Source organism: Berghia stephanieae, chromosome 9 (assembly GCF_034508935.2).
Source record: "Berghia stephanieae isolate SIO BIC M18660-M18661 chromosome 9, UCSD_Bste_1.3, whole genome shotgun sequence".
NCBI classification, from domain to species: domain Eukaryota; kingdom Metazoa; phylum Mollusca; class Gastropoda; order Nudibranchia; family Aeolidiidae; genus Berghia; species Berghia stephanieae.
In genome coordinates, this window is record NC_088368.1 from 12,335,895 (window position 1) to 12,350,370 (window position 14,476).

Here is a 14,476-nt window from a genome sequence, read left to right on the forward strand (position 1 = left end):
TACATACCAACACATACATACACACACACGCTTACACATATAGGGTAAGGTGGGGGGAATTCAACACCCACATATATTATATCTAATTCTTCGCAGAAAGAATGAAAAAAATAACCATTGGAAACTGTTCAAAGTTTTAACTACTTTTGATTGCTATTTCCTGTTTTAACACAAGAAGCAGCCACATTTACAACTTTTGAATTCTGACAATTTTACAAGTGTTTACAAGCCCGTTGAAGGTACGTAAGTGCAACACTCGTGGTTTTCAAATATGGCAAAATGTTGTTAAATGCTTGAAGCTCAAGCTAGAAATGCTTAGTCATTCATCGGATAGGTAACATTTTCCCAAAAACCTGTTCCAGGTGCCTTAAGTAAGATGCTGTGCCTATTTTAGATTCATAACGGTCAGGGAAATTCCACACCCTACGGGTTTCTTCAAATTTCTCGTGTCTCTTTTTGTGAAAATATTTAACCAATATCCTATGTCAATGGTGTTATTTTACTCTTAGAGGCCCCAGCTATCATGTCAAGGAAATAGTTTTATCCTTATCTATGTTTTTTGTTGTTGTATTGGGGCAATTCCACAAAGCAGGTGTGGAATTGCCCCGACATAGTTTACTATTGTTTTTCTTAGAAAAGCACATCATTCAAAAGACTTGGAAGTGTGTAGCCTATTAATACTGTTTGAATAATAAGTCTTATTGTGGGCCTAAATGATGATACTTATGTATGCCCATGCTTTAAAGCTGGATCTAGAAGGGTTTTCTGTTCATATTATTCTCTTTTTTTTTTTCTATAGAGATTGGCTAATCATGGTGATGAACTACAAGAAAAGACGGCGTTATCTGATCATGCAGATATGGCGAAAGCGGTCGATCTCGTTACATCTGGAGGGATGGGCTAAAATGGGCAGCCAAATTATACAACCTAAACTGGGGAACAGTCCGTGAACAGTCAAAAACGATACAGCAGAATGGGAGAAGATACTTATTGCTTAACTCAAAACCCAGGACCGATCTCCGACCTTTTGATTGTGAAGCGAGTGCTCTACCAACTGAGCTATCAGGACCCCCGACTTGGCCTATTGGTATCACGCCATAGTCCACAAAGATGGTTGTGTTCATTTCAGACGTTAATTATTGTTCCTGATTTCTTCAATTTCGTTGTTGCATGTTTGTTGTGATGGATATGGACTCACCCCAAAATGGTGAATATGCGAATAAAGAGAAAATTTGGAATCTATGAAGCGTTGTTCCTTTTTAAAAAATGTTATTTGTGCAGAATCCACGTGTGAATGGCTGTGGGATATTTGTATTCTGTTTGTGTGTTCACTGTTCACCTCAACAATATAAACTTTATGACAATAAACTGAAAAAGTTGGGTGTGGAACTCCCCCACCTTACCCACGCATTGTCCCTACCTCTATTTTCTTCGTCATCATATCTTTCCGCCTTCTCTCTCTCTCTCTCTCTCTCTCTCTCTCTCTCTCTCTCTCTCTCTCTCTCTCTCTCTCTCTATTTATCTTTCACTCTCCCTCTTTTCCTATGTGTGTCTCATTTTCTAAGTGTGTTTCTCCTTTCCGCACTCGCGCGCAAACACACACACACACATACACACACACACACACACACACACATATATATATATATATATATATATATATATATATATATATATATATATGAGCGCTTTGTGATGCAATTGCATAGAATGCGCTAAACTAAATGTACACCGTCATTATATAAAAAGAACATCCTATTCTCTCTCTCTCTCTCTCTCTCTCTCTCTCTCTCTCTCTCTCTGTGTGTGTGTGTGTGTGTCTCTATCTCTCTATCTCTCTCTCTCCCACACACACACACACACACACACATACCCACACAAGTACGCAAACACAAATACATTCACACACACAAGTGTAAGTTTCTTGTTTTTGCCGCGTCATGGCTCATGTCATTTACCTTTTAAGATTTTGAGTGCAAACCACCCCGTGTTTAGACACCTTCTTACCCACGCCTGGGTCAACGGCCTATGTCACCAAGCCCCAATCGAACAAAACATATTTGTGAACGTTTTATTTCAGAACGGTTAATATAGTTATAATTGGAGTCTCCTCCTCCTCCTCCTCCTCCTCCTCCTCCTCCTCCTCCTCCTCCTCCTTCTTCTTCTTCTTCTTCTTCTTCTTCTTCTTCTTCTTCTTCTTCTTCTTCTTCTTCTCCTCCTCCTCCTCCTCCGCTTCTTCTTCTTCTTCTCTTCTCCATTCCCCATCCTTCATCCTCCTTCTCCTTCTCCTCCTCCTCCTCCTCCTCTTCTTCTTCTTCTTTTTCATCTTCTCCTTCTTCTTCTTCTCCTCCTCCTCCTCCTCTTCCTCCTCCTCCTCCTCTGTCACTGATTTTGTGACATTAGAATATAAAGATATTTTCAACCACAATCGGACTAATTCTTTTACAAAAGATCCCCACAAAAGTATAGCTCTAAATTATTAAACAAGTCTGCTGTTTTAATTAAATTATAATAATTTTAATTTAAAAAATAAGGAAAATGTCGAAAATAAAATGAAGGTTTGACGACCAAAACGTACCTATTCAGTAACATATAAAGACAATACAATACACACAAACAAACTTGTCTTGTTGTCGTCTCGGGTTTGCTCCTCTGCAATCTTGACACAGCGTCGTTCTGACCTTTCGTGAAGATGTGTAGATATTTCTTCACTCTGAAACGATAACGGCCCAACAAATAATTTTTTTTACGTACAAGACTTAGCACTATCCTTTTGGGTGTGGATAGAGATTTGATCGACTCAATCGTTAACGGCACCTTTTTATTGTCACACTCTTTTATTGAGATTTGATATTACGACATATGTCGCTTTTTCATTCGTCACGGAATCAACCAGCTTTTGATATTTTATAACACAGTGTTTGGTCTCCTGTGTTATATTTGTTTTATTCTTTACCGGCCTGTATAACAAAGCTTCGGCCTTCTCGCTGTTATACTTTATTGGGACATATTAGTAACAGATTTGCCTTCTCTGTACTATGATTTTATGTTTTTGATCACCCGTGTAAGGACTTACACAGTACAGTAGCCTGCACTATGCCTTGCTATTTTCTGGCCCCGAACTTATTCACACAATCAACCCTGCATTGTGCGAAGAATAGCAAGTGACGTTTTGCGGCCTGCCATGGGTTTATATAACCATGGTGAGTAGTATTCATGTGACGACTGAGAGGTGTTGTCATCACAAGATAGCATAGCAAAAGGTTTGAAAAATAACAACTCATGGCCGCCTAAAGGAAATTTACCATTGAGACTTAAGCTCGTTCTACAGGAACGTGACATCCTCCTCCTCCTCCTCCTCCTCCTCTTCCTCCTCCTCCTCCTCCTCCTCCTCCTCATTCTTCTTCTTCTTCTTCTTCTTCTTCTTCTTCATCTTCTTCTTCTTCTTCTTCTTCTTCTTCTTCTTCTTCTTCTTCTTCTTCTTCTTCTTCTTCTTCTTCTTCTTCTTCCTCTTCCTCTTCCTGTCATAAATTTGAGACTTGTGCCGACATTATTTTGTTTCAGGGATGAATTACAAGTCAAAAACTATCATCTCCCAAAACTCTAACAATACATTTGACTGTTTCCCTCCCAGCTAGGGTATCCGGCCAGGGCCAGGACAAAACCAAGTAATCTCATTCCAAGACAAAGACAGAAAGCATGTTGGAAAACAGATGTAGGAGGATAGAAAACACAGTAAGTGCCTCCCTGCCCACTTTGGGAGGTCAGGAACCCCACCCAGAAAAGGAAGCACAACAATACGCTTCCAACAGTCACTTCCCTCGTAATGACGCATGGTAACTTAGTAACTGGCTCTAAACTATCGGAACAATGGTGAACGCCCTTACGAAATATTTCTCCGACGAGCATAAAAGCGTATCCAGAGGAAGAAAAAAAACCATTATAAATCTGATCATGTTTTGACTTTTACACATTCTGATCACAAGAAATATGAAAAGTTCTAGCCAGCATGAAGAATAAAAAGGACCGATTTGCTTTGTTTAGAACCACGATGGCCGCCGTTGCTTGGCGACGTGACATCAGACTATTGAATCCAATTTCTGTATTGCTGTCGTCCGTTTCACGCTACACCATCCTGGATTAACTCCGGCTCCGTGGACATCAGGGCTCTGACGGACTACTTCTTAATTTTATTTTTTTTTTTAATGTCGGCACGAGTCTCCCATTCCTGACTATAAATCCAATGCTATCACAATCACCATCTAAACCATCTCAACCAAACATCGCTGTGATGCGATGGATCACATACTATTTGATATTGTGTGACCTACACACTCCACTCAGGTGTAAAATGGGTACCAGGTCGGTAACAACGTTGTGTGATTATGTGGTCTAGTGGTATGACACTCGCTTTGGGGCTTTCGGATCGGAAGGTCCTGAATTCGAGACTCGATCGACGCGTAGTTGAGTCCTTGGAAAAAGGCTTTTTACTCATATTCTCTCACAGTACTCAGGTGTAAAATGAGTACCTGGCCGTTAACAGCGTTGTCCCTGTCGGATAAAATTTAATATCGCCTAAAAACGTCATGTCTCGTTCTACATATGTTGCTGTTGGTCAGGGACCCCTTGTAAACCGCCTTGAGCACATTAAGTGGATATTGCGCTATATAAAAGCTCAAGCTCAAGTCTGCTGAAGAAAAAAAAATTACAAAATCCTCTAACACGTGCCTTGTCTCGACCTACATGTTACGTGTTGCTGTTGTCTTAGGACTGGGGGCCCTTGTAAAACACTTTGAGTCGGTGTATTTGTGACTCACCGTGTCAATCTGGTATTATGTTGGAATGAAGTAGATTACAGAAGTTTCAGTTGAATTTGAAGGCAAGAAATGGCTGGCTCTCCAAGAAATCGCGATTTTTTTAGCTTTTATATAACGCGATATCCACTTAACGTGCTCAAAGCGCTTTACAAGGGGTCCCTGGTCAACAGCAACATTTAACATGTAGTACGAGACTGTAAGGCGATATTACAATTTTTCGGACAAAGACAACGCTGTTAACTGCCAGGTACTCATTTTACACCTGAGTACGGTGAGAGAATGTGAGTAAAGAGTCTTTTCCAAGGACTCAACTATGCGTCGAGCGAGGCTCGAACCCAGGACCTTCCGATCCGAAAGCGAGTGTCATACCACTAGACCACATAGCCAATCTTGTGAAGGATTCAAGACATTGGTCCGAGTAGAACTACTACTTCTTCTTCTACTTCTTAAAATCCAGACAAGCATTGGTCGTCCAATTGGATAGTTAATAAACTTGTCAGAATTTTTATTTTTGAAATCTATTATGTGAACACGTATCAGAGGAGATAATCCGTGATTTATTGTCGTTCTTCGAGTCAGCAAGGATTGCCCCCCTTCACATATCAGATTGCTGCACGCTTTTCAGCTCTCCTGGGCAGAGTAGAGTGTAGAAAAGCGATGACTACTGGATTTTAGGAAGAAGGGATAGGGCCCTATAGATAGTATGCAGTTGACGTCACTCAAGCCTTTGTTATTGTATATTGCCATCCGCGTTTGTGAGTGATTCTCACTATAGTGTATTAACCAGACTATAAAAGTTCATGATTACACATAGTTTTGTGTGTTGGTCCGTTATACTTCCGGATGGCAATGTTGTGAGCTTCTTAGACAAGCGCATACTATCTATAAAAACAGTTTGCCTGACCAAAGGCTTGAGCCTATGTGACAGTGACAGCCTGACGCTATGCCAATAAAACGAAGTTGACGTCACCGACCGGAGACAGCGATTTCGAGACACAGAATTTCTGACGTGGCAATAGGGTTTTAATAAAAGCAGACGATGCATATCTATGGCAGTGGCAGATCGAATGAAGACGGTAAACATCCCCTCGTTTATAATGTTCTGCGTAATAAATTGAAATTTGGCATTTGTTTTAGCAGCTTTCAATATAGATAGAATGCGCTTGGCCAAGGAGTTCACAACATTGCCATCCGGAAGTATAACGGACCAACACACAAACTCTGTGTAGCCATGAACTTTTATAGTCTGGTTAATACAGTTTAGTGAGAACAACTCACAAACGCGGATGGCAAAAACAATAACAAAGGCCTGAGTGACGTCATCTTCGAACTATCTATATATTCAGATGTGATTTCTTCACTAAATTCTCCCAGACTATAAAATTTGGTGTATTCGTATGACTGATATAGATAGAATGAAGTTGACGATACTCAGGTCTCTGTTACGTTTTTTTTTTTTTTTTTTGCCATCCGCGTTTATGAGTAATTCTCACTAAACTGTATTAACCAGACTATAAATTATAAACGTTTAAGGTGTGTTTGTCCGTACTACTTCCGGATGGCAATGTTGTGAGCTTCTTAGCCAGCCAAGCGCACATTATCTATAGTGGAAAGAAATGGTGTGTGTTTTATTTAAACACATACCATCAATACACAAATGCCGTGGTTACCGACTTGACATTGAACACCCACACACGGAAGGAGCCCATAAGTTTCGTGTCTCTATCATTTTAGTCTCCAACGTCACAAAGTCTTTGCTATTGTTTTTTAAATTTATATATTTATTTTATCCTATCCCTGTTTATCAGTAATTCTCACTAAAAATGTATCAGTCCGACTATACTATAAACGTTCAAGGTGACACGTAGTTTTGTGCGTTGGTCCGTTATATTTCCGGATGGCAATATTGTGAGTTTCTTAGCCAAGCTTAGTGTAAATGTTGCTGCTCGAAGCTCGAAGAAATAAATAAATAAATAACGTTCATTTGATCCGTTTTTGTAATTAAATTGAAGCTTACTACATTCAACTTCACGTTATTATTTATTAGCCAATCTTACAGCATCTATATGTTGTAGTTGTAGTAGGAATGATGATGGTTGTGGTAGTAATGATGGTTGGGATAATGATAATGTGGTGGTTGTGGTAGTGTTGATAATGATTATGCGGTAGTGGGAATCGTGATGGTTGCGGTTGTGGTAGTAGGTACTACTAGTAGGGATGAAGATGTGGTAGCTGTGGTAGTACTGATGCTGGGAATGACGGTGATGTCACCATTAGTGGTATGACACTCGCTTTCGGATCGGAAGGTCCCGGGTTCGAGCCTCGTTCGGGGCATAGTTGAGTCCTTGGAGAAGGCTCTTTACTCATATTCTCCCATCGCACTCAGGTGTAAAATGAGTATCTGGCCCCCAAACAGCGTGTCTTTGTCTGAAAAAAAAAATGTAATATCGCCAAACAGGCGTCATGTCCTGTCCTATATGTTAAGTATTGCTGTTGAACAGGGACCCCTTGTAAAGCGCTTTGAGCACGTTTTGTGGATATTGCGCTATATAAAAGCTCAATTAGTGGTTCACAGTTGCATAAACGTTTTAATCCCAGAGGTAGTAATATAATGGTCGATGTCCCTAGTTATTGTGGCATCATAGGAAATGAAATCCCTGACACCCTGTCTAAATTGGGAACAAACCAGCCTCAAGAAGACAACAGGTATGAAATTGGTGAGATCAAATCCTAATCAAGGCCAAAAACCTCATGGAACAAGAAGCCCCCGGAATATATGAAAAATGAAACCATAAAACAACTCAGAAGACAAGATCAACAAATTGCTAACAAATTGCTATTTTCAGGCTTTGCTACGGACATAATCATCTCCGACATCACACATTCAAAGTATTGGAGAAACAGACATTTGTAAATGTGGCGAGGGGAAGCAGGATGCCATACATGTTTTGCAGGACTGTACAAAATACAATGCAGTATGCAGGCGTGCCTACCTTCAATTTCAAATTTCAGGGAGATTTTACAAATAAATCCTCAAATTTCAGATGATGATGATGACGATGATGATTGTGGTGGTTAGTGGAGCTGACGTTAAAGGCGGTGACGGTGGTAATGGTGACAGCCGTTGTTTGGTGGAGTAATTTTTTTTCTTTTCTTCTAAATAGAAGACCAATGATACATCATGTGTGTACATTTGTAAAATTCCAATTACACACCATATAGTCGACACTATGTCATATTATGGAAGACTTACAATCTGTGACCACTGAATTCGTTTTCTGGGTCGATAATGTTGTTTACGTGTAGTGTTATTGTGATATTTGGATGTATTGGGGCGAGGCCGATACAATTGTTTACATAATATTATTGTGACACTTGGGAGAGTCTGACGTGGTTTTTTTTTTTTTTTTTTTTTTGCCTTGTTCAAAAACAGATGAATCAAAATAACCAATGTCCAAACATTTTAAACCTTAATCTTGCTTATTAAGAGATTTTTTTTACCGTATTTGACCGTATCTTAATTTATCAATACAGTGGAATCCTGATATTGGAGTTGACTTTTAGAGTGTAGACTATATATGCGGAAAGAGCACTACACCTATGATATTTACCAAAAGTGCTGGTGAAATAATAAAAAAATGCACCTTTAGATAGGCCCATTGACATTCATTATCCATTACTTTACTCATCACGCAAAATCCCCCCGTTGTGATTGCGTTTTGCTTTTCTTCTAGCCTCATCAGTACTAATCTACTTCTGTTACTGCTCTTTTGATGAGTGACAGCAAGTACATAGATCTAATTGGATGAATTAAGGATGGAATTATTGCAACAATAATATTATACTAATACACACTACCAACTACCAAGGGTTGAAATAAACACACACACCCACACACACACAAAAGCAAAGATGAGGGGAATGAGTTGCTCCATGTATTCCCTCATCAGTTGAGGTTGACTGATTTTTTGGGATGTTTATTTTTACTTGTATTTTTCTTTCTCGCTTTGTCTGGCACTGGCACCTTTCAAACACACTTGTTCAGATCTTTATCTTACACCGGTGCCTGCTCCTTAATTTCTTATGTCTCAGTGCCGTCGGTGAATCAGCGGCAAGGTGTATTGTATTTTTTTATTATGTGGTAAGTGATGGGGACGAAATGGCCGAGTGGTTAAGGCATTGTAGTTCTACTGTGATCCGGAATGTCCTGGGTCGAGCCCCTCTTCGGGCACTATCGTTTTTTTTCCTGAGCAAGATTATTAACCCCCAATTTGCTCACTTGGACAACATTGGTGATTCAACGAGTTCTGTAATAAATAGTAATATACCCATATGGTCATGAAAAGTATTGCAAGTGATGATTACAATAATTATTATTGACAATAGTAATAGCAGTGGTAATGATAACGTTGTGGTGGTAGTGGTTGTAGTACTAATGATAATGGCAATGATGCTGACGTGGTCTTGGTTGTAGTAGTATTGGTAGTGCTGATGTTGTGGTGGTGGTGACGGTTGTAGCAGTATTGGTATGATGTTGATGTGATGGTGGCTGTATGTAGTGTGTAGTAGCAGCAGTAATAGTTGTAGTAGTAGTAGTAGAGATGATGTGGTGGTGGTTGTAGTAGCAGTGGAAGTGATGATTGTTTTTGTAGTGGTAGTGATGGTGAGATGTTTTTGTAGTGGTAGTGAGGTGGTGGATGTAGTAGTAGTGGTCGTGATGATGAGGTGGTTGTTCGTAGTGGTGATGATGTGGTAGTGGTTGTAATTAAAATAGAAGTGGTAGCGATGATGATGTGGTGGTTGTAGTAATGATGATGCAGCAGTGGTTGTAGTAGTAGTAGTAGTGGTTGTGATGATGATGTGGCGGTGGTTGTAGTCGTGATGATGATGCGGTGGTTGTAGTAGTAGTAGTAGAAGTAGTGATGATGCGGTGGTGGTTGTAGTAGAAGTAGTGATGATGATGATGTGGTGGTGGTTGTCGTATTAGTGGTGGTAGTGATGATGATGCGGTGGTGGTTGTCGTATTAGTGGTGGTAGTGATGATGATGTGGTGGGGGTTGTCGTATTAGTGGTGGTAGTGATGATGATGCAGTGGGGGTTGTCGTATTAGTGGTGGTAGTGATGATGATGCGGTGGTGGTTGTCGTATTAGTGGAGGTAGTGATGATAATGCGGTGGTTGATGGAGTCTCCACTACTACTGTAAGTAGAGGTAGTGATGATGATGCGGTGGTGGTTGTCGTATTAGTGGTGGTAGTGATGATGATGCGGTGGTGGTTGTCATATTAGTGGTGGTAGTGATGATGATGCGGTGGGGGTTGTCGTATTAGTGGTGGTAGTGATGATGATGCGGTGGTGGTTGTAGTAGAAGTAGTGATGATGATGATGCGGTGGTGGTTGTAGTAGAAGTAGTGATGATGCAGTGGTGGTTGTAGTAGAAGTAGTGATGATGATGATGCGGTGGTGGTTGTCGTATTAGTGGTGGTAGTGATGATGATGCGGTGGTGGTTGTCGTATTAGTGGTGGTAGTGATGATGATGCGGTGGTGGTTGTCGTATTAGTGGAGGTAGTGATGATAATGCGGTGGTTGATGGAGTCTCCACTACTACTGTAAGTAGAGGTAGTGATGATGATGCAGTGGTGGTTGTAGTAATAGTGGCAGTGATGGTGGTTGTTGTTTTGTTAGTCATAAAACCAAAACAAAAAACCTAGAGCATTTATATAGCGCAATATCCACCAACCGTGCTCAAAGTGCTTTACAAGGGGTCCCTGACCAACAGCAACACATAACAAGTAGAACGAAACATGACGCCTGTTAGGCGGTATTTCAATTATTTCCGACTCAAGACAATGCTGCTAACGGCCAGATACTCATCTTACACCCGAGTACGGTGACAGAATATGAGTAAAGTAGTAAAGAGCCTTTTCCAAGGACTCAACTATGCGCTGAGCGAGGCTCGAAGCCAGGACCTTCCGATCCGAAAGCGAATGCCGCACATTGTTAGTGTTAGTCATTATAATATAATAAGGTGGTGTGGTTGTAGTAGTAACGATGTGTTGTTGTAGCAGTGGTAGTGATGCTGATGGTGGTTGTAGTAGTAATGGTAACTATAATGACGTGGTGGTGGTTGTGATGATGATGTACCACATCAGGGGGACATCCTTGGGATAATATAACCTCACCGGAATTTACCGAATTTTTGCTCCAGACCTGCTTTTTCGGTGAAACCAGAGTTATGGCATCACAGGACCCGAGAAAAACTGAAAGGGGACTAGTTCCAATACTAATATATGGAACAGAAGTTGATTCCAACAGCACACTATCTGTGCACTTAGTTTAGATCACTTTAAAGACGCAAGTAATGGATTCCACCAGGAACACACTCAACTCACCAAACAAATTTGTTTCACAAGGATTGTTTTAAAATGTTTTATGGTGTTTGCGACACATTAATGTTATTTCAGCGCCAGTATAAAGGAAGAAAACGGGACAGTAATAAGAATTATGGATTTACAATTAAAACATGAGAAAAGTAAGAGTAAGACAACGGGGAATGGTACAAATAGGGAACAGATCTTGATCTAGATTCCAAGAGGACATCATCAGTGTGCTTAATTGAGATCACTTAAATGTCTCATCCAGATACAAGCACAGGATCCAACTAAGAGGAGCACACTCAAATACTTATGTATTATAAACGAATATAACAATACATAAAGAGATGATTAATAACTAAAAGAAATAACAACTCCCAAAACTATAACACATTTGACCATTTCCCTCCCCTCCAAGGACCCTGCACAGGGAAAAGACAAAACCAGGTAGACAGATAATAATATAGGCATGGAGACTTAACTCATTCAACCCGAACACTGAATATATCCGTAGTGCACCCGGGTTACTTGTACCCCATGCCTATTTATTACATTTTTACGAGACAAATTAATTATAGGCGTAGCATCAAAGCCAATGTTTTTAGTTTTTGCATGTTAATGGTAGTTGAAAAAAAAATATATCTACAGTGCAGTCCTGATAATTCGAACTGGGTGGGAAAAGCAAATGACTTCTATTTATCAGAATTCGATTTGTCTCCAAACAAGGGAAATAACTTGACTCCAGGTATCAGGGTTATATTACTCAGTTGGTCAGCTTGTGGTTATCACTGTGTGTTAGATCTATTTATAACCAACCCCCTTTGTTAGCCAGCGGCCAGCAGACCACAAGTTAGTCTTAGTGATGAGAGCGCGAGAAGGAGAGAGGGATGACGCGAGACAGCTGGTCAATTTAGAGAAAGAAGAGAGAGGGCGGGTGGGACGGAGAGGGAACAACACGCCATTACATGCCTCAGGGGTCTAGTTATTATTATTATTAGTCAGCTCAGTCATTAAAAGGTGTGGGAGGGTGGATACGGAGAACAAGCAGTTCGTTATGACCTTCCAGAGATTTTTTTTTTTTTAGTGATGGGCAAGCACTTGCACTTCGAATAAAGAGAATAACGACTGTTCGAATTCGAATTAACCATGAATATTTTATATAGAAAAAGAAGAAAATAATTCATTACATCGTATTTTCTTCGATTTAAAAGAAATTCGGTTAATCAGATTTCGAATTATCTGGACTGGACTGTATGCACATGTTCATTTTCAATACATTTTGAAAAGTAGAAAAAATCTCTAGGATTGAGTGAGTTAAATGATGGCGACATGAAACTTAGGGTCTCCTTCCGTATGCGGGTGTTAAATGTCAAGTCGGCAAACTCAAACAGGCATTTGTGTATGGATGGTATGTGTTTAAATAAAATACACAACAACCTGTTTTGTTTGTTTGTTTTTAAGGCGCTTGCAACACATTTAGGTTATATCAGCGCCAGTAAGAAGGAAGAAAATGGGATAGTAAAAAGTTCTAGAACTACAATTAAAGCACCCAAGAGAAAGTAAGACAAAGGGGAACTGGGAACAAATAGGGATCAGATGTAGATTCCAAGAGCATACCACCAATGTACTTAGTTTGAGATCACCTATAAGTCTCAGGACACAAGCACAAAATCCAACAAAGAGGAATACACTCAAATGCTTACATTATACATTAAAAATAAATATAATAATACATAACAGAGAGATGATTTACAAGGAAAAAATATCATCTCTCAAAACAATAACTATGCATTTGACTGTTTCCCTCCCAGTCAGGATTCCGGCCAGGGCCAGGACAAAACCTAAGTATTCTCATTCCAAGACAAAGACAGATAGCATGTCGGAAAACAGACATAAGGGGATAGAAGACATAGTTTGGACCCCCCTGCCCGCTATGGGAGGTCAGGATCCCCACCCAGCACAACAACCTGATATAGAATGCTGCTAAAAACACATGCCAAATATTGATTGTACTAACTTAAACATTATGAGCGAGAGGATGTTTACTGACTTGTCTCAAACTGACATAGATGATACACATCGTCTGCTTGCTATTATTATTAAAACCCTATTGCCACTTTATAAGATTTGCTTCTCTACCGCTGTCTCTGATAGGGTATAAAATACACAGTAAGTCAAGTGACCTTCCTGCCCACTATGGGAGGTTAGGAACCACACCCATGTTAAACCCGGCCAGAATATGACTAAATATTCGCATTCTAAGTTAAATACAGAAACAAACCTGGGAAATACACAAGTGGATAGAAGACAAAACAAGAGCTGTTTGTTTTGTACTTAGGGTTTTAAGGTGCACGCAACACATTTAGGTCATTTCAGCACCAGTAAAAAGAACAGGATGGCAAAAAGTAAGACAAAGGGGAATTGGCTCAAAAAGGGAATAGATGTAGATTCCAAGAGCATATCACCAGTGTACTCAGCTTGAGATTACCTAAAAGTCTCATCCAAATTCCAGCAAAAAATCCCACGAAGAGGAAAGCAAATGTTTACAGAAAATATCCAAAACAGAAGATATAACTAACAATACACAACAGAGATGATTAACAAGGAAAAAAAAATCTCCCTAATACGACACATTTGTTTGTTTTTAAGGGTTTTACGGTGCTCGCAACACATTTAGGTAATTTCAACGCCAGTAAAATAGTAGTGAGAAAAGGAAGAATGGTTCAAATAGGGAACAGATGTCTAAATTACAGTTACAGAGCACACTACCAGTATCATGAACTTGATCTTGAGATCACCTAAGTCTTATCAGGACACAAGCATATGTCCCCACTAAGAGGAATACATTTGTTTACAAAACATAAAAAAAAAAAAAATTTAACTGTTACAGTACATAACAGAGAGATGAATTGCAATGAAAAATATATCACCTCCCAAAACTATAGCTATACATATGACTGTTTTCCACATGTCAAGGACTCTGGCTTGAGCTAGGACAAAACCATGTAATCTCATTCCAAGACAAAGACAAAAAGCAACTCAGAAAAACAGATATTATAGCGGTAAAGACGTCACAGTGAATGACCTCCACAATGGGAGGTCAGTAACCCCACCCAGCTACACATTTGACATTTTTTACACAAGAGTGATCTCCTGGCACACGACGGGAGGTCAAAAGACCCCAGACCAATCCATTGTTCGAGGAGCCCACCCCACATGAGTCACCAAAGGACAGATGAGATCCAAGAGACAGCTGTGAAGGCCTTAATGGAGTGAAGAGGATGTC